General features: G+C 45.7%; 1 protein-coding gene across 2 annotated transcripts in view; it reads left to right on the forward strand.

The window, feature by feature from the left end:
• ISM1 (isthmin 1) overlaps window positions 1-21,976 on the forward strand; it is an 89,634-nt gene that overhangs the window by 21,552 nt on the left and 46,106 nt on the right. The window contains exon 1 of one of the 2 annotated variants that reach the window (XM_079944028.1): window positions 7,068-7,174. The exons of the other annotated variant lie outside the window; for it this stretch is intronic. The gene's annotated coding sequence lies outside the window, so the exon portion shown is untranslated. Of the gene's footprint in view, window positions 1-7,067; window positions 7,175-21,976 lie in introns of those variants that run through there. 2 annotated transcript variants of the gene reach the window in all.

A 21,976-nucleotide genomic window follows, 5' to 3' on the forward strand; every position in this document is an offset into this window, starting at 1 on the left:
TCCTTGGGGATTTCTCCTTCATTTCCCATAAATCTCTACCACTGATCTGCCTTCTGTCATTATAGATCGGTTTTTGCATTTCCTAGAGTTTTATATAAGTAGACTCACACAGAATGTACAGTACAGTGAGCTCCTTTGCTCACCATAATGGCTTTGGGATTCATCCATGTTGTTCGGTGCGTAAGAGTTTGATCCTTTTATTGCCAGTTATTGTTGCATTGTATGCACATACAATATACTTTTCCATTCACCCAATGAGGCACATTTAGGTTGTTTCCAACTTGGGCCTATTAAAACAAAGATGCTACCAACGTTTGGGTATAAGTCCATGCATGAATATATGCTTTCATTTCTTTTGTGTGAATACTTAGGAGGAGAATGGCTGGTTGTATGTTTACCTTATTAAAAATTGTGGCAATCTTTTAAAGGTACTCACGTAGCATGTTTAGGATCTACGACAACCAACGACACTGTTAGAAAACTTAAGAGAATTTGGAAGTTGAGCCTCAGGATGATATCTTCCTACAGCTAATACATAGGTGTATACTCTATAATATATTATGAAACGCTGAAGGAAGCGGGGAGAAGATACTGTTTCCTTGGGAAGAATTCTCCTATCTTTTCAGGATTCTCCAAGTACAAAACTCTCATGGGGCTCAATTCTCCAGGTGATCGTGGTGCTGGTGGTGGTGATGGTGATGGTGGAAAGAAACGTAGTTGCTGGACTATGTTTGGAACCAGCTGGAAAAGTCTCCCAGCAGAAGACTTGGCTTCCTCCGTGAGCTGCTGTCTGATGTCCCAAGCCCTGCCTGACTGGAAATTAAGAAAACCAGAAATAGATTTTGTATCTCTCCTGCCTAGAGACTCAATTACATTGTGACCTGGAAATCTGGTATTGGTTATGAGCCCAAAATTAATTGGAAGCCAGGTTTATTGCTGGGAACCTTCAAATTCCAGGAGGGGCAAAAATTACAAAGGGGAGACCTCATTAGGTGTTCCTAATCCTTAGTCCATGAAACAGGCTGCAGAAATGTTAACATGAGCTGACCCCCTGACCACACTAGATATGAGGAGAGTGATGATTATTAGAAACCCACAGAGGATTCTCACTGGAGGGCAAGAACTGTCCTTCCCTTACACTTAAGGTGGCTCATCCACTGCCCCGAGTTCACCAGGTGCAGTCGTGACCCACAGGTACAGATGAGAAGCTCGGGGTGACTTCTCCGCACTTGCACCCACGGTGTGGTCCATAGAGTAGCAGCGGCAGCATCTCCTGGGAACTTGTTAGAAAATAAGAATCTCAGGCCCCACCCAGAATGACTGAATCAGGATCTGCAATTTAATCAGGGTCCCAGATGAAACATATACACAGGTTAAGAAACACTGGTTGAGATGCATGCTTTTCTTGCAAGTTACAAGTCCCAGAAAGCACTCAGTACAGATCAGGTATTATTTAGCTATTATCCAATTATGCTTCACAACAAACTATCCCAAAACTCAGTGGCCTGTAACAATAAACACATATTCTCATGCTGGTGGGTCTATGGGTGGCTGGGGTTCAGTAGATCTAGGCGGGCTGGGTTCCAGGCTGAGGTTTGGGTCTGGGTTTCTTCCGTGCATCTCCCAGATTACTGCAACCAGCAGGCTACCTGTCCTGCATTTCTCTCACGGTGATGAAAAATCACAGAAAGGCAGAGTCAAGCCCGATGGACAAGCACACCCCAGCCTTTGCTTGGGTCACACCTATTAGCATCCCATCAGCCCAAACTAGTCACAAGGCCCAATAAAGTGGCCAAAGGCATGGGCTTTGGATTTGTTTCAACTCAACGTCTGCTTCTTACGTGTGTGCCCTTAGGCAAAAGTCTCACACTTCTCTGGGCTTCTGTGTCCTATTCAGAAAAATGAGTTAATGAAAGTTATGTCCCTGAGAGTTTATAATGTTGTAAGGACCATTCTTGGTGCATAGGAATGGTTTAACTCATGGATGCTGGTATTACAGAGCAGTAAAACCTTGGACAAGTCACTTCAACTCTTTGCATTTCATTTTCCTTATCTGAAAATAGACATCCTAAAAAAATAAAATTAAAAGAGACATCCTAATGGGATAATTCTACTGATTTTTGAACTTCACCTTCAAACCTGGTGATAATGATGGTGATGGTGATACAAAAGCTAACGTTGAGCGTTTGTTCTGTGCCAAGCACTGCTGTAAGAACTTTAAATGTATTTGCACCTTTAATTCTCATTATAGCCCAATGAAGATTCTCTTCATTTTGCAGTTGAAGAAACTGAGGCAGAGCAATGTCAGGAAATCAAGGTTTAATGTCTGATTGTTCTGAGCACCTCCTATGCGGGGAAACATATCACAGAAGGGATGCAGTCCAGGCTGGCTCCATGTGCTGACACACATTGTGCCTCATGCCAATCAGCAATGCTTCTAAAAAGGTTATTCCTGGCTTCTTCTCTCATGTGGGAGAAGGAAAGGAAAGAGCAGGGACAGCTAAGGAGAAGAGACTGGGAAAGAGCTGGCCTCCTGGTTAAACAGCCCCTCTTCCCACCCCACCCACCATGTGGCCACGTCCAAGTCCACGTCCCGGGAAGCGGATGCCGGATGGACATGTGAACATCTCCGGTGGGAGCCAACCATTGCCCAAGGCTGTGTTGTGGAGCTGCTTAGCCTGACTCTGGGCTGGAGTCGAGCTGAGGGGAAGGGTGGGGCCCAAAGGACCCTGCCTCTGAGAAATCAGACCCAGAAAGGCCATGGGTTGCTCTGTCAGCACTGGATTCCACCAAAGGTTGTTTCTGAGTCAAGATACACACGTCGGGCTTCCCTGGTGGGGCAGTGGTTGAGAGTCCGCCTGCCGATGCAGGGTACAGGGGTTCGTGCCCCGGTCTGGGAAGATCCCACATGCCGCAGAGCGGCTGGGCCCGTGAGTCATGGCCGCTGAGCCTGTGCGTCCGGAGCCTGTGCTCTGGCAACGGGAGAGGCCACAACAGTGAGAGGCCCACGTACCGCAAAAACAAACAAAACAAGCAAACAAAAAAGATACACACGTCCCTCTCTTTCCATCTTCCTTCTGAATGGTTTCTCTTGTGCAGTGTTACTGCTTAAAAATCGTGTGTTCCATGGTAGGGATGGAACCGTGGCCACAAATATGTTATTCATCACCCACTGAGCTTTAACAATCGAAGCCTGCAACCACTTTCCCTGACGAAGGGGCACCCTTTCCTACCTTCCTTTCCCAGACATAACAAGAGAAACAGGACATGCCTGGGGACAGGAGTTTCACAAGCTCTCTGAGCTGTATATTCTGCTTTCTAATTATGGTTGCTGGCCAGGAGAATCTCTTCCTTGTGACTAATCAGATTATCCCTTTCCTCAGTGTGTCACAAAGTCTATTTCCTCAAGGTCTTCTGAGGAACAAGTGGTCAGGGTTTTTTAAATGTTTCCCATAGTGGAGAGGAGTATCATATTTCCTTTTTTGGTTATGGCATTACATTGCTAATATCTGATCAGCTTGTGGGTGACTCTGGTTCTAGATCTTTCTCTGTCATTCTTCCCAAGTCTCTGACTGCCCTGTACCCCCAGTGAATTTTATCCTTTCTTTTGCTTTGGTTCTGACAGAACTTGTCTCATACTTTGGATATGTTCTATAACACCCTCTCTCTTCTCCCTTTGCTCCCCACATGTTGAGTTGGGACCAGTCTCATTTCAACGATCTTAATAGCTTATTAATTTTGTGATTGTCACAGGGGTTTGAGCACTGACTGTGTAGGTCGGTAAAATAGAAAAAATAACTTTTAATACCATATGACTGATAGAAATGTGAAATCACTATATTATCCCATCAGAATGGCAAATTGAAAACAAAAACAAAAACTGAAGACACCAGATGTTGGCAAGAATGTGGAGCACCCACAGTGAATATAAACTGATATGAACACTTTAGAAAATTGTCTTTCCAGAGTAACTACTAAGACAGAATATATACATACCCTCTGACCCAGCAATCCAATCCTGGGTATATACCCAATAGAAATGTATTCATCTGTGGACTTAAAAACTGGAAAAAGAATGCTCATAACAGTGCTAGTTAAAATAGCCCCAAACTAGAGACATCCAAAATGCCAATCAACAGTAGAATGGATAGTAAGGCAGTAAGTGTAAACACTGGGAAGGAGCAAACAACTGCACACAGCATGTACAACTTCACAAATGTAGCGTCGAGTGGAAGAAGCCAGCCACAAAAGAGTACATGCAGGATAATTCTGTTTATGTTGAATAACCAGGAAAAGCTAATCTACGCTATTGGAAGAGAGGACGCCGGCTTCCTTGCCAAGGAAGTAACTAGAAGGGAGTACAAGGGGGCCATCTGGGTGCTGGTAATGTTCTGTTTCTTGATCTGAGTGTTGGTTACACAGGTGTGTTCAGTTTGTGAAATTTCATTGAGCTCTATGGTTATATACGTGCATTTTTCCGTATGTATATCATACTTCAATTAAAAATACAACAAAGAATGCAGCAGGCAGGGTAGATAGTTGAGAAGAGATGGCCATTTTTCACTGAGAAAGGCACCCGGTAGCCTGGAGTTCACTCCCTGTGCTCCCTCATGTGTGCTACCCCGCAGACTGGTCTCCAAATTTTAATGAGTGTGGACTAGTTTCAGTGTTAGGGGGCATCCTCCTCTGCCTCCGTAGCCCAGGGCTATTGTTATGACATCAAAGACCAACTGCTGGCTAAGATACAGTCCGTATGAAAAGAGTGACCAGCAAATTTACTGCTTGACTTCACTCCCTTTAAATGGAACTGGCCCCACGGTCCTCTTTCAAAGCTCAGTTGTGAACATATATCTTCTTTATAGGACACCGTGTACAATAAAGCGAGGCAGTAACTTAAATTTTTTTTTAAAAGAATACCTTTGAGAGCACTGCAAGATGGGCATTCCATCACTGTGGTTACATGTGCCCAAACACTCCCGAAAGTCTAACCATTGGTCTGAGAGCCTTCTATTCAATATGGTGACTTTTTTGACTAATTGAGTTATATTTTTATGCTCCAACCCTTTCCCTAGGGTCTGCAAGGTCTTGGGAAAGTCATTCAAGAGAGGGGATCTGCCTCAAATCAGAGGGCCACCTCGCCCAACTTGGGCAAAATGGCAAAGTTCATATACCGTTACTCATTAACTTATTTGAAGTTATCCTTCATGGAGTAAACATTTTTTAAGGACTGAGGCCAGACTAAGTTCCTGGATCAGTTCTATGCAGTCCCCCAATATCTACACGGACAGCATTTCTTTATATCACCCTGGTGCGGAAATCTCAGGGAGTTGTTACCATTCACACATACTAGAACTGGGCGAGGAAGGAATGGAGCTGTTTGTATGACTCTCAGAAAATGAAGCACCTTATTCCCTAAGAGGGAAATATAGAGGGAAAATAACTCCAAGCATACAAGTAAAATGACTTATAATTTAAAGGATGTCTTTGGCTTGACTTGGAGTCTTTCTCCAGGTGGTGGAGACTGAGGCACCTGCAATCAACATTACCAGCCCAAGTGGAACCATCCAGAACGGACCTTCCAATATGCGATCACTTATTACAGCAGCGAATCCGTCCTCGGAGGTTACAGCATTTTAAAGAATGGCCAAGTCAACCTGGCTCGGAGCTTCCCCTTCTGTTTAATCCATTACTCTTGAAAAGTTCAGCACGCCACACTTGGCTGGAAAAAGGCTAATGACTGGGCAGAACCTTTGCTTTCTGCTCCCCTGGCTGGCACGTTCCGGAAGACACACCAACCATATGAATGGCTGCAATCTTCCTGCTGAGATTTTGATGGAGGCCAAATACTCAATTCCAAAGACACCTAGGAAATGAGATCAGTCTCACCTTTAAATAAGAATGAGCATCAACTGGAAGACATTGGAAGTATTTGGAGAGGCCGTGGAATCCCAAGAAAGTGACTGTGATATTGAACTTCAGGTGGGAGTGATGAGAGCCAGGCTCCCTGGAAGGCACCTGCGCAGGCAGCTTTCCTGTTCCAGGTTCTCCCCGCTGGCCTCGCCACCCCGAAGCGCCATCCAGTGTGGTCCCCAGGCCCCACAGGGCTTCTGTCACTGCGTATTCTCTGCCCCGTGCTAGGCTCTGCAATAACCCCAAAATGAACGTCAATATCCTTGGCTTTAAACTTGCTCAGAAATGGGGAAGGAGGGGAATAAGAGAAGGGAAGTGGGCCTGCTCAGACCCAGTAAACTCAATTACAGAATGATGTGGCCCCCGAGTCAGGGGAGACATGTGTGCCGCGGGGCCAGGAAGAGCATGGTTCACATCATCCTCATGTGAATGAAGGACAGGGATGTGAACACAGGGGAAACAAAGAGACAGAATCACAGCTTCAAGGAGCTACCCTCTAATTAAGGAGACGCATCTTTTCCCTGGGCCTCTGAATGGTTGCTCCAAGATTGCTCAAACCACTAACTCAATTTACTTTGCTCGGAGGGCTCCCGGGTGTGTCCATTGTTCCTTTGGGTTGGGGTTCTTCGTGCCACTTAGGATGGGGTATACAAGCGCCGTGGAAACCTGCCAGTGCAGTGGGGGCTGCCTGGGTGCCGGGAGCTGCCAGAACACTACACAGACTCCCTTTAAAAGAAAAATTCGGCGCCCACAAAACCCCACGTGTTCAGCCTGGAGTGACCTCTGGGGGCCATCTGTGGGCTCCCCCTGGAGATCCAAGGAAAGCTGGATGCTGGCAGGGAATGGCTATGGCTGTGCCCCTGGAAGTTTCTGTCTTGGTCCTACAATATGACTAGGATGGCTTTTGTGTCGACAGGATATGTGGGCACATGGCAGGTGCTCGTGTATACAAGGGTCACTACACACGGCTGCGCACATGCTCAGTGCCTTGCTCCCTGGGCTGAACGGGCTCCTCTAAGTTCAACGCCAGCCCCACAACCACGGTGAGGCGCTCTGCTTAGGAGGCAGGTTGCAGACACTCACCAAATCCTAGAATTTCGTTGTTGGCAAGAAACCTGGAAAACTGAGTCCTGACATCTCTTATATACGAGGAATCAAAAACCCAGAGAAATGAAAGGACTTGCCCAAGACCATAATACTGATTCCAGGGTGACTGACCCCGTTCCTCCTTCACAAAGCTGCAAAACTCCATTTCTGAACATCTGTAAGAGTTTTCATGGTCTTTTTTTGCCAAAGGGAATTGGAGCAAATGTCCATCTCAGATGCCCAGACTCTGCCATGTTACAGCTGCTGTTTGATTGTTAAGGGTGTTGAAAGGAAATTAAATGAACATGAATTGTGTCTCTTATTTCAGAGACAACCAGGTGGCAGTCAAGTAAATGAAATAATGTACATATAAGTATAGGACACGACCCAACCGTATAGTAAGCATTCCACGATTCCGTTCATTCATTCAGGACTCACATACTGAGTGCCTACTGTATGCAGGTGTTGCACCAGACGCTGGAGATTAATAGAGAGCAAGCTTATGTTCCAGATGGGGAGATTGAAAAAAATTAATTCATAAATAAAGTAATTATTATAGATTGTGATAGGTGCTTATCAGGACATAAATGGGAGCAAAGATAGAAAATGCCCGGGGGTACCTACTAAAAGAGAGTGGCCAAGGAAGGACTTGGTTGAAAAGTGACACCTAAGTCCTGAGCTGGGGAAGAAGAAAGAGCCAGATCTTCAAAGAACAAGGGGGAGAGCAGGTCAGCAGGTGAAATCACAGGTACTGAAGCCTTAAGGTGGAAGGGACTTCAGCTTGACTAATGGACAGAAAAGAGACTGAAGAACACTGTGTTAGGAACTTGCAGAAGAGTGTGGGGCCTTGTAGGCCACGGTGAGGAATCTGCCTGTTCTTTTGAGATCAGCAAGAAAGGAGCCATTCAAGAGATTTTGAGTGACGGCTCTGTCTGCTTTGTGGAGAAGGGAAGGAAGGATGCAGACATGTCAGTAGGCAAGAGAGGAAGGGACATGGACCAGGGTGGAGAGGGGTCGATGGCTAACAGATGCAAGATACAGTTCTGACGCAGAGCCAGCAGGATGTGATGATGAATCGGGACTTCAGAGTCCCAGACAACTTCCAGTTTGGGGGGGGCGGGGCGTACATGTCCATGGATCTATATTGGACATATGGCATTTGAGATATTTGTGGATGTCTAAGTGAAGATGATGGTCAAATGGACCAAGGAATTGAGACTGGGACGTCATGACCAAAGTGGTAGGAGGAAAACCAAGGGTTGTGTCACAGAAACCAAGGGAGGAGACTGCCTTCAGGAAAGAGCCCTCCCTTTGAATGCTGTTGTCAGAGCAAAGAAGCTGAGGATAGAGAGGTGTCCGTGGGCAGCATGGCCATGGCTGGTGTCCTTGATGAGTGCGGTTTCAGAGGCATTATGGGACGAGATGTCAGCCTCTCCTGGGTAAAGGAGCACATGGGAAGTGAGGAAGTAAAAATAGAATCTAAAGGAAAATCTTAGGAAAGTTCTGCTATGAAGGGGAAACATATGGACATGGGATTGAAGGAGGGGGTTTTGGTTCATTTGTTTTAAGATCAGAGATACCAGGGCATCATTGATGCTGATGAAACTGAGCCAGTAGAAAGGGAGAAATTAATGATGCCAGATAGAGAGAGGAGGACTGGGGAGTAAATTCCTCAAGAAGGCAAGATCGTGAGTGTGGGAATTGGCCTTTGATAGAAGCAGGGATGATCATTCCATGTAACAGCTGGGATGAGGGAGAAGGTGAGCGATGCCGCTGGGAGTGCAGACCTAGTGGCGGGAACGTGAGCATTACCATCCAATGGGTGACTCCTGTTCCTTCAATGAATATGCAGTGAGGAAGAGTAGGAAATTTGGAGACAGAAGGTACTAAGCAGCCATCTTGGACACTGGAGAAGGCGAGGTTCTGAGGAAAGGGCAGTGGACTTTGGAACAGTCCTGAGTGCTCCCTTGAGGTCTGAGAACATGAATCCAAAATGGACCGAGGTTTTCAAGTTGGGCTCTTTTATTTTTCCCATCACCCATCTACTTGCCCACTAACCTAGAGGAGTTGAATAATTGGGTTCAACCAGAACTGAAGTTTTGCTGGTGAATAGATCAGAGGGAGAGAAGGGGGCAAGGAGAGTTGAGGGCAGTTGCAAAAGAATGCTTACAATGAAAGAACATGTGTTGTATAAGCACAAGTAAGAGAAAGCTGAAGGATGGTGAGAAAATGGTAGTGGAATGAGAATCTCATTGAGTTTGAAAACCGGGGAAATGAGCTGATAGAGCCTCTGATGTCTTCTTAACCATATCAGCTCAGAAGGGACACACATCGCTTCCGCCCGCATCAATCATACTTGAGGCAAGGTGGCTGGGAAATTCATTCCCTGGGGGTTGGGGCAGGGGGCTGCCTCTACTTTGGAGCAGGAGTGCCTATGTTTGGTGGACAATTGGCCCTCTCTGCCTTATTGCTCACGGTGGCTCGTGCTTTCAGGACTTTGTATGTATACTTCTGGGTACCATACCTGGGCCTGGACTGTCATCTGTTTGCCTTCTTCCTGCCTCACCTCTCGGTTCTCTCATCACATGACCAATAACTGACCATTACCTGCCATGCAGCCCATCACTTCTCAGAAAACAAGGCCTGAGTCAAGAAAAAACCTAGTCCTTCCCCAGTGCCAAAACCCAGGGAAGAAATTAAGCATGCCCAGAATTTGAAGCCATATTCATCACCTGTAAGCATCTATTTGCACCATGAATATTAATCCAGATACTAATCAGCAAAACACAGTTTGGGTAGAACTTGTTATAACCCATTTGATAGGGAGTACAAGACTTAGAAATTCACAGTATTTCTGCAGTTAGAGTAGCAGGTGCAGTTTCCCTGAATTAGTCAGGTGTTTGAAGGAAAGATGGACTTATTTCCTCAATTATCCAGATAATAGGTTTGCTTTAGTGGAATGGAGCTCAAGGTGTTTGCAGAAGGGAATGTTTATCTGTTACCACAGCTGCAGTGGAGGCAGGGCTCATCCCACACAGGTCAGGAAGAGAGATACCCCCTTAGCCAGTTTAAAAAGGTAACACTTATGAACAAGCGCAAACAGGGTGCTTTTCTCTTTTCCTTCACTCACGGACAGGGGAGGTAAACTCAGGCAGAGAGAAAATTGGCCTCAGTCTTGGACTAAATGCAAAGATCTGCTCACCCTTTCAAAGGCTGAAAAGTCTACGTGAGCAGATGATTCAGAACAGCTCACCTCTGACTGGTTTGCAAGTGACAGTCCCTCAGCACATCTCACTGAGGTGTCAAGCTCAAGTACGGAGGCTCTGTTTTCCACTACCATGCAAAACCAGCCTTAGCTGATGAAAAGAGTGTGGTTAATTATTTGGACGTTACATATCTTTAAGTTCTACAAATTATGTGGCAAGACAGTTCTTCAATTTCTTTTACTCACAGCAAAAAATGGGTGAAAAGAATTTAACTACAACTAATTATGCTTCATATAAAAAACATAATAGAAAGGTTAGCATGGAGGTTTATCTCACAGTTCACAGGCACGATATTTTCTAAATACGTCTATAATTCAAACATAAATGAAGAGACAATGAGATTTCTTAAAAATCCCTTGGCCAAGTTTTTTTTAACTATCATTCAACTATTTTGGTGCCACTCATGCATTTCTGGAATGAGTCATTTTATATTGAAAGGATGTGTCCCCCTTTCCCAGGCCCCCCAAAACAAATACCAGTGTAAAATCGAAAGAGTGTAAGATGTGTACAAAGGAAAGGTGTGCTTCACCTACGTGTCAGCTTCAGAAGCATCTGCCTTGCCTGGTGTGTATGGCATTAATTTCCTGATGCTTTTCTATTGAATGCCCCTCTGAGTCGCTTGAAATTGAAAATCAAGTCATGTTTCTTTAATCAGCCCTAGGAAACAGTGAAAGAAAGGGGTGGTGGAGAGGTTTCTTTTTATGAAAAGTTTCTAAAATCAACAAAGTCTAGAAGAAAGAGTAGGTACAACTTTGGCCCATGAGTCTGGGATTTTAATCTCAGAGAGCATCTGTTCCTCAACATCCAGGTCAGTTAAGTATCTTCCTCCCTGTATTGGTTGTCCCTTGTTCCAATATTTAGCAGCTTAAAAAACAGACACTTAGAATTTCTGTGGATTGGGGCACAGCTTAGCTGGTCACCCCCAGTCCAGGGCCTCTCCCAGGCTGACCCAGTGTATCAGATGGGGCTGCAGTCATGTCCAGGTGTGGCTGATGGAAGACTGGCTTCCGAGCTCACTCGTTGGGTGAGGACTCTGTTTTCTCCATTTTCTTGAGGGCTGTTAGCCAGAGGGTACCCTCAGCTCCTTGCCATGTGGGCCTCTCCATGGGGCAGCCCAACTATGGCAGCTGGCTTCATCAGAGCCAGAGAGTACTAGCAAGATGAAATCCATGGATTTCTGCTGCCTAATCTCAGTGACCTCCAATCACTTTTGCCTCGTTCTGTTTGTTAGAAGCAAGTCACTTGCTCCATCCCACACTCAAAGGGAGTGAACTGCACAAAGGTGTGAATTCCAGGAGATGGAATCATACTCGCCTCCAAACAGACATCAGTCCCTACCCATTTCTGTTATCCCGATAGTGACAATTCCCCTTCGCTCTCTGGCGTGGCGACCTGTGTCTTTACTTTCTCTGATCTCCTTTTCAATTCCAGTGTCTCTCTTCTCATACTCATCAAAATATAATAAATACTCAGCTTCATCTTCTTAAAAGTTGTTGCCCTTCCTGCTTAAGAAGTCTAGTGGTTCCCCCCACCCCATTTCTTGCCTGAAAACATGTATTGAGGAGCTGCGTATCTGGAATTAATCAACTTTTCTTGCCCTTTGCTTTATAGGCTGTATTTGCAGCCAAATTAGACTCTTACTAGACTTTGTGCCCTCCCCATGCTCTGTTGCCTCTCTGCTCAAGCTACAACTAACTTCTCCCTCTTTCCAGCTGCAAAAATTCTGGACAAGCCACAGAAACTTTCCTGTGGACTGTCGACGTAGAAATGGCTCATTTCTGAACACTTACAGCATTGTACATCCATTAAGCAAGGGTTCCATTCCTCCTTATATACAGTTATCTATCTATCTATCTAAATCTATACAATGCAATCATAGATATATGTGTATATATAGTTGTATATATACATACATATATACATATGTATATATACATATATATGTGTATATAAAAAAGATACAAAACATCCCTACTCCCCACTCTGCCTTCCAAAATGGAGTAAGGCAACAGGATGGTAACTTACTTCTCTCTTTCATACCCCATGGCATATACTGTAGCCCCTGGCATATAGCACCTCTTTGGTAAAATCAGATATGTCACTTAGTGTTGTGCTTTCCAAAATGCCTTCCCCACATTTGGGGAGTGGATATTGGTATTTTCATTTTATACATGAAGAAACTGAGACCTGGAAGGTTTACCTATTTGCTAACAGCAGACAGCGGCAAAGCCCTGATTAAATTCCCGAGTTCCAAGGTATCGCCCAATCTCCCAGTGGCCTGGCCTATAAGCAGGAAGTGACTGGTTTGGGCTTCTCTGTTCATATTTGTTTTTTTCTTCTAAATGTAAAACCATCTAACTTGACCTGATTTTTTAATGGAACAATTCAGTCACTCAGCAACCCCTGCACTGTAATGAATATGCTACTCTTTGATTTTTTCACCATTCCAGGGCAAAGGTGGAGTAGAACAGAGATTTTTTTTCAATAAATAAATAAAAGACCATCAGGGCAGGAGGAGGGCCTGGATCTGCGATTCTTGTTCTTCTGTGAATTAACCATTTCAACTTACCCAGAAAAGCAATGTCAGGAAACATCATGTTTTAAAATGTCATTTTGTATGTCTCTTGCTGTCCCCTGATTCACTTCTGACCATGAGATGAAGTAAGGTGTCATGCAGCTCGTAGCCTGCACAGGTCAGGAACGTTCTAGTGACTTAGGATCCCTTTGCCAGATGCCTTGGCAGGAACCACAGGCATTTTTGTCAGGAACGTGGTGTGTGTGTGTGTCTGTCTGTCTGTCTGTTGGTGTGTGTGTGTCTGTATGTGTCTGTTGATGTGTGTGTGTGTGTGTGTGTGTGTGTGTGTGTGTGTGCGTGTGCATGCATGTTCACAGGAGGAAGAATAATTTAAAAGGGGGACTAATGCATGAGGGATAATTATTTCTTTCTTTTTTTTTTTTTTTGCGGTACACGGGCCTCTCACTGTTGTGGCCTCTCCCGTTGTGGAGCACAGGCTCCGGATGCTCAGGCTCAGCGGCCATGGCTCACAGGCCCAGCCGCTCCGCGGCATGTGGGATCTTCCCGGACCGGGGCATGAACCCATGTCCCCTGCATCGGCAGGCGGACTCCCAACCACTGCGCCACCAGGGAAGCCCAGGGATAACTATTTCTTAAACCCCATTGTCCAGACTCTGTGGGCAACATTCTGAATTCAAAATGACTTTCAGTCAAGTCATCTTTGCACCTGGGAACTGTGAAAAGGATTGAAAGCTTCTAGAGGAAATGAAACTTGACCACGACAGGAAGTGACTTACAGCCCCAGAGGCTCAGATGTATTGACATAAGTTAGTGAAGTAGGAAAGAATTATGGTTTTCAAAAAGAAGTCGCTCTTGGCCTTTCTTTTATTGCAGTATGATGTGTGTGTCCTAGAATAAAACCCTGTAACCACAGTGCAAAGTTGACATTCATGCAGTAGGCATGGTTTGAATTCCTTGCTTTTGTGCATCTGACACTGAGGAAAGTCAGAATTTCCTCTACGACTTTTTCATCCTGTGTCAGTATTGTGGTTTCCAAACACTGTGTGAATCTGATTTTCCAAGTTGCAGGTGGGCGATGTGTTGCTTATGGCAGTGGCTGAAAGTGCTGAAGGAATTATCTCGAGTCGCTGGGTTACTTGGAGACTGAGGCTGTGGCTGCCCAGTCCATATTAGAATCTTTTTTTGTACATGAATCGTCAGAAACCTTTATTCCCTAACATTTCTTCACTCCATTCTCCTTCAAGAACATTTCTTATTGCTCCACTTGAATTAGGGGCCTGATGTCCAGTAGCAGGTGATTATCCAAAAAGCTGAGCATGAACTGTGTAGCTGGTATATGAACTGACTCAGAGTGGCCATGGCCAATTGGCAAATTAGATATAATTTTGACAAGTGGGTGTATCATTCATCTTAGCAGTGAGACATCTACACGCCATAGGAAGCTATTTTTATGTTACCTTTTGCCTGACATACTGCTGAGGTCTGTTTCAGGAGGATCTCAGGTTTAGCGAAAGTATGCTCCATCATTTCCTGGCAGGTGACTTCATGATACACGACACCGTTGAACTTCACCTCTTGAGCCATGTCCCGTAACCCTAATAATTTCTACCACTGTTCTTCTCATGCTCCCTGGGTGAACTGCACTGATTCTGTTTCCCCTTTCAGCCCACTTCTTTCCCCCTCCTTCACCCAATCCCAGTGCTAGAGGAAAAACTTCTGATATCCTAAAGGGATGTCACATGATGACTTTTGATGCCATCCCTTAGATCCCACAAGATGTTTTCCTGTTCTGCATTACCAGCTGTTTGGAAGGAAAAGAAAAAAAAAACTGTGGAATAAATATATTTTCAGCTACAAAGCATAGCACTGGCTTTGAATTTGACATGAAGATGCAAATGGAAGGCAGGTTAAAAGTAGATGATGTAAGGGAGAGGGTTGATAAACATGAAAATGGTAGCAAACCTTGTTATTTCTTAATCTGCTTGTATATGAGAGAAAGCTATTTATATTTGGGTGAGATTGGCTTAACACCATGGGCCAAACTCTGGTCCCAAGTACGTGTGGCAAGCCCATGAGCGCTGGAAAAAAGCTGGCTTTGCCTTTATCCAAATATTAGTCATTTCTGGGTGGATGTTTTTAGGATGATCTTTTTGGAAAAGAGCAATAAAATAAGGATGCAAAGACCTGGAAGAAAAGCCAAGTCTCACGGGGAACAGGGCTCCTAAGACTCTTCCACTCTCCCCACCACTGAGAGGGATAGGAACAGGCCTGAGTGGGAGCCAGCGGTGAACCAGCCCATTTCACAGATGGACCAGAACTTGGGAGTGGGTGCAGCCGGTCGAGGCGCAGCACCTCCTGCTTCCCCGTCCCAGGTTCTGTCCCCTAGACTGCTGCCACTAGACCAGACGTGAAGCAAGAGCGGGCCTGCTTGAACCCCTCCATGCCCTGAGTGGGTGGACACGGAGGGACCACACAGAGTCCATTCTTCCCCAGCAAAGCAGTGATGTGTTCCAGGCAAAAACCCAATCTGGGATGTTTTGGCCCAAAGGAAACATTTACAACCAAATCATACACCTCAGAAAATAAATGAGCTTTCATTTTGGAAGGAAATCCGGCCAGGCTCTTTATTATTTGCACCACAATCATAAAGTTGGTTTTAATCTCTATAGCGGAATGCTGCTGAGTTAGCCAACTGGCAGCTCTGGTGGCTTGAGTGGAGACCACTTCACCCTTAAGAAGGCGCGATGGGAAGCAGGGGGACGTCCTTCTCCTAAAACATTTTTCTCAAGATCCATATTTGTTTTGTTTTGTTTTATTTTGTTTTCTCGTGTGGTCATTGCAACTTCAAAGCAGACTCCTCTTTTCTTTCCTTTTTCCTTTATTCTCATTTTTGAAAATTCCTGGGGACTTCCAGAAAAAAAAAAAAAGACTTATTGTAACATTTCCTTTCTAAATTGATGAAAATCCAGGAGTAGGTCCAAGAAAGTCTATAATGGATTTCCATTGGTCACTTGAAGGATATCAAAGCTCAGAGAGAACGGAAGGCAAAGGCTTAAGAAGCAAGTTCTCTTTTTCAAACTTAACAAAGAAATCATGTGATTTAAGCCTGCTGGGAGTCTGCTCCCAGGATTCATACCATGAAACGACCTTGTCAATACAGCAACCAGGGGACTTAGGGCTTCTGGGATGGCCTGGGTTTCAAATATTTTATACCATGATCAGATCAGCTGCAGGGTAATGTGTCCTGATTTGGGGTTTGGATTAAGGAAGTTTCCCTACCAGCGTGTAAGGATGTGGCTAGTCCTTTTAGTTAGGAAACTCCCTAGGAAGAGCTCAGAGAGGATCGAGCTTACAGAGAATTTTGCCCTTGCACTAAAGATGTTAGGATGCAGTCTTTGCGGCACATGTCATTTCACAGAGATGAGGAGGAGCTGCCGTGGGCCAGGCTTCCTTGCTGACCGATCAGGCCAATCATGTCGACACAGTTAAAACTCCTATGTTGTCCCCAAACTTTGCTGCACATTGGAATCCCCTAGGGATCTTTTAAAAGTGCTAGTACCTGGATCCTTTCCAGACACCTTAATTTAAATAGCGTGGGGTGTGACCTGGACATCAGGAGGTGAGCAAAGTTTAAGAACTGCCACTGGAGACTATAAACCCCATGAGGGCAAGGACTGTCCCTGTCTCCCCTCTGTTGTATTCCCAGCACTTGGAACAGAGCAATTGGCTCTCAGTAATTATATGTTGCATGAATAAGTGAGTAAGTGAATAAGGTTTCTGATGCTCATCTGCCCACACACCATCAAAATAAATCCCAGCTAATTAGATGATTTCAGCACGTAAATATGTGACGTGGTTGAGGGTGGAGTGTGGCAGATGTTCAAGGTCTTCCTTGCCTCCATCTATTTCACCCTCTGCTTCTTCCTACTTATAGCATCCTGAGAATGATTGTATAACCTCTTCATGGACCACTTTTAATTTTTGCGATCTCATAACTTAGGACCATTGATGGCTTTGTGTTTTTCATAGGTCAGGAATTTATACCTGAGCTACCCGGCTCCTTGAATTTCCCTGTCTCTCCCTGTAATCCTTTAACTCTCCAGGGATGGATCCACGCAGGTCTTTGGCAGCCACACCATGGGGGCATCCTTCACCCAGCAGCTGGACGTTCAGCACTTGTTCTCTTGTTCTGATGCTCAGGGTTTCCACGTCCCCCTCCCACAGACACCGAATGCTGGCAGTGGATAAGTCGGCTTTTACTGTAACAATGTTTATGGAGACTGTCAGTTCTTAACCTTAAAACTGAACCATGCTGTTTTTATTTTTCCAAGTGATGGAGAGTGTGAAGGACTAATGAGAACGGAGCGTGAAGAGATCAAACGTGTGCCGGGGAATCTTTCTTCAAGACCCGGAATGAGCGAAATTCTGCTTGGGGCAGGGGGTGAGGATTCCGAGGACAGGAATCTTCTATTCCTGGGGCTTCAGGCCTGAGATCATGATCCGGCAGAGAGAGAGCAAGGTGTGAGGGAGGGAGAGAACCAGGACCGGGCAAAAGATGCTTCCTTTCTCTTTGGAAAAGCTAGAAACTATTTCCTTTGGTCAGAGAGGGAACAGATCCACTTGTAACAAACTGTCTCCTGACCTTCTGGAGGCTGCTTTCAAAATCAGGATTTTGAAAGAAGCCATTCATAAGTTCATGAAATGGGCCACGGTGGAGAACTTTCTGCCGACAGCGTGCCTTTTCTGTAGGCCCTGGGGAGGGTGTTTGGAGCTTTTAGTGACTGAATACCCAGGGCTCTGGTTAAAAATGGGTTTGGCTCTATCTAAAACCAGTGCTTCTGTGTGCAGACGTGGAGAGTGAATAGGAAAGATTTGGAGTTCAAGCAGACACATGGCGTTGTCAATGAACGAGGGATAAATTTGCTAGCGGAGAGCAAAGCTCTGGTCGCTACATGAGCCTTTCCAGTTGGGGCCTGTGTGGCTTGTTTGAAGAGACCATTTTGTAGGGGTGGATTCCTGGCAGGAGTGGACACTGCCCACGGGGACTTCAGACCCCCAGGGTGAAGGCGTCCATCAGGCTTCTGTTTGCTGGAAGATCACCCTGAAGGACCAGGAACAGGTGTGCAAGTTGGTGAATGAACACTCTCCCTTCAAGAAGGAACCTTTGGCTTAGACGGTGACTGATGTGGATGTGTTGGGGACAGATAGATTTTGCTTCTTCAACTTCACACGAGTCTTTGCTTAAATCTCCCAGAAAACTGCAAGTTAGGAGTTGGATGGACTCTGATTGATCCTTGCCAATGGGTTTGCGGGTGGAAGGGCTTGATGGGCACCACGGAGCTCTCAGGTGAAAAAGGAGTCATCTGCAAACCATGGGAACAGGCACGTGGCATCGGGGCACCTGGAGAAACTCTTTGTCCGACTCTCTATCTCCCACCATCTCTCTTCCACATTCCTCATAAACTGATGGATAACTTCTCTCTCTTAGGCCTGCCTGAAGGCCCACTTCCAGGCCTTGTTTAATCCTCTGCCAGCCCCCTGAGCTAGAAAAGTTTATCCAGTTGCCGATCAGGACACAAGCCTGTCCTTCCCCACGGACCCATGCGGCTTGTTCGGAGACAGACACACAGTGAGGGAGAAATCAGCCAGAAACTCTCTGCTGCCCCATGGGGGGCGCTTGCTACCCAAGCGAGCGTGATGAGACAGGAAGGCACGGATGCCGGGGAAGGCGGGAAGCCAGTCGAGTTGTGTGGTTCACCCTCCATCTTCGGGGCTTGGTCTCTTCACCTTGTGTGTTGGTGTCGAATGTCACTTGACTCAGGGACCCTGGAGGGCGAGGGGCTCTGCCCTTCCCCTCACAGTGTCCTCTTCGTGGGGGGATCCCTGACTGCTCAGAGGGTCTCCCCAGGCTAGACTTGGTGCTTGGGGCTCATTTGCTGTTTCCCTGCTTACATTTCCCCTAAAAAAAAGTACACCAACCCTTTGAAAGCCTTCGTTTTCTGGAAATCTTTCCCTTTGCCAAAGTGACCCTCAGAAGAATAGCTCTTAACTACTGCTCCGCTGCCCGTTCCTCGTCTTCCCCTGGTTTGAGCTGAGGGTCTCAGACGTTGGCCTGCGTCAGAATCACTGGGAGAACTTGTTAAAACACAGGCTACTGGGCCCTACCCCAGAGACTCTGATTCTGCAGGGTGACGGTGGGTCCTGAGAATCGGCATTTTTAACAAGTGTCCAGATGCTGCTGTTCAGAGGATGGCACTCTGAGAACCACTACGTTAAAGTGATAATTCTGCATTATTACCATAGTTTCTCTGAGGTGGGTTAGGAGAGAATGGGCTACTTGGGATATCTTTAACTTAAAAATTAAAATTAAAGCACACCTATCCATATGTGTATGTATAAATATGTGTGTATATTTATACACATATACGTACTTATATACATAGTTATATACACAAATAGATATTTATGTACACATAAGAGTGTGCATTTATAAATAAATACATATATAGATATACATCTGTATAAAGTCTTTGAATTATTTGATATTGAAGAGAAGCAAGTAGATTCAGAGAATGTTCAGGGTCAGAAATGAGTTCCAAAGAGCAAAATACCTGGGTCCCTGTGCTTTGTCTCCTTCAGAGTCTCCTTTTGTCCCCTGCTTCCCAATCTCACTGTCCCCTGACCTCCACCAGGGCTGCTCCTTGCTGCACTGGCTGGGTGTTGAGCGGTGAATTGGTCCCACCCAGGCATCTGTCACCATTGGTACCCCCAGCCCAGTCTCCACATTCTCTCTCTGGGCAAAGGGAGGCACCAGGCATTGCTCATGACATGACTTGGGGGGGAGTGACTGTGCCAGGACTTGCAGTCACCATGCAAGTGCAGACCAAGCCAGGAACCAAGCCAGGGAGACCTTCTTCATTCCCACACCCCAGGACCCAGATGTGGTTCCAGACATGTAGGGTGAATAAAGTGTGCCTAGCCTATCAGACTTTGAAATCCTGTTTGTCCATTTATTCATCCATCCATCCATTCATTCAGAGGGCAGCAGTGAGGTCCTACTCTGTGCCGGGCTCTGGGCTAAGTGCCAAGACATGGAAGTGACAGAACAGACACAATCCCTGCTTCAAGGAGGTGACACTCTGAAGGGAGCCGACAACAAAGTAGAAAGCCTATAAATGGAAACGTTTTGGCTTGTGATAAATACTAGAAAGGAAATAAGCAGAATGATGGAAGGGAACTGTCTGGGGGGAGAGACACTACTTAGATGATTAGGGAAGCCCTCCCTCTCTGGAGGTGATATTTAAGCTGAGATTTGAAAGACAGAGGAGAAAGTGATGATGGTAGCCTGGACTAGGGCGATGGCAGAAGACTTTCAGAAATAGACAAAACACTCTTTGTGCTGTCAGCAGGGATGAATGGACTTGAAGAAGCTAACATGGCTAATATAATTTACCCCTTGTGCAGCTGAGTTTGCAGTTCAGTCACTTTTTGTATGCCTTTATTAGCCAGAAACTGGACAAAAATGAAAAAATTCTAATAACGTATAAAAATACAATTTAAAAAAAGTATGTATAAGGTATGGGAAGTAATGCAGAGCAAGGAGAGACTAATTCTGCTGAAGCTCAGAGAAGCTTCACAAAGAAGGCAATATCTAAACAGGGTTTTTAAGGATGCGTAGGAGTTTTCTATGTAGCCAAGGGAAAGAAAGTCTTTGCAGCTAGAGGAGACAGAGAGGTTTGACCCAAAGGCATCTATGAGCACCTCTTAGCCTCTATATGAGTTACACAGCAAGGCACTCTGTCTGGGCAGACAGCACCCCTTCCTCCAGTCTCAATTTCAACCCCTACCTGCCCCCAACCAGACTCTTTTCTTCCATGCACAGATTACACCACTTGCATGGTGGCCCTGAATGAAACCACAGGGAGTCAGCTGTGCCCACACCCATTAGGCTTTGAAATTCTGTTTTTTCATCCAACCATGGATGGATATCCATCCATCCATTCACTCAGAGAGCATTTAGTGAGGTCCAGATTTTTTGGTGTGACTGCAATTCTAAAGGGAAAGGCTAACGTTTTGTAATTCAATCTTGGGAAAGCGTGGAGGGCAATGGGACAGCCGGAGCAGCCAGTTCAATAGGAAGAGCACCAGGCTGGGAGGCAGGAACCCTGTATCCCGGGGCCAGGCCAGATACCCTCTCATGTGCCGCCCCTGCCCAACGAACCCCTGCACCATGTTCTGTAAAGATGGGGCATTGAATCCTGGGACCCACCTTGTGTCCTGCTCCTGCCTGGCAGGTCTGGTGTAACTATTCTCAGGACTAGCTATATTTTAATATGGATTGTAGAGATGAAAATGGCTTTAAAATTCAAAAGACTAATGCACCAGCCTCCCCATCCTTCCTGAAGTCGGGCCTCTTTGGAGAGAGGCCAGCGTCTAGGTCCTCCCTCTGTATCCTGGCCACTCTTGACACTGGGGTGGTTGAAAGAGGTATCGACATTCTTTCCCGTGGCTTCAGCCAACACAGGCTGCTTTCCCTTTTCTCCACTGGTCCAGCATGAACCCCATCAGCACCTGCCTGTCGGCCAGATTTCACAGTCATGGTCAGTCCCCACTGGACCCTTTAGGAGCTGGTGACTTTGGTAACATACTCAACTTTGGTTTTCTCATCTGTACAATGGGGGTGAGGATAATTGTACCCATCTGGTGGGGAGCTTCGGGAGACATTGATTGAGATGATCCATAAAGAGTGTTTGGACAAGACTATGGGACAACACTGGGAAAGATGGTGGAGGTGGAGGTGCAGGTGGAGGTTTGGACTAGGGAAGGTGGGAGCTGGGCCTGAGAAGAAAACATTCAAGAGAAAAGATAACAAGGTAAGAGTGAGTCCTAGGAAAGACCAATGGGAGAGGGGATAATAAAGGGGAGAAAAGAAGTGTTTTTATTACAGAGATGCTCCTCATTTTAGAGGTGAGAACACTAGGTCATAGGGAAACAATGGGCGGAGTGGAGGCCCTCATGTTTCAAATACCATACTTTCCTGCATCGTTTAATTGTTCAGAAGATAGCAGTAACAGAAGCTTGGTGTCTTTAAGAAATCTCTGTGACCTCGCCAACTGCCATTTCTCTATGATTCCCTTTCTATTTTATTTTCCCTTGTGTTTTTGGTAGTTATATAAGT

The sequence above is a fragment of the Stenella coeruleoalba genome, assembly GCF_951394435.1.
Source record: "Stenella coeruleoalba genome assembly, chromosome: 15".
NCBI lineage: Eukaryota > Metazoa > Chordata > Mammalia > Artiodactyla > Delphinidae > Stenella > Stenella coeruleoalba.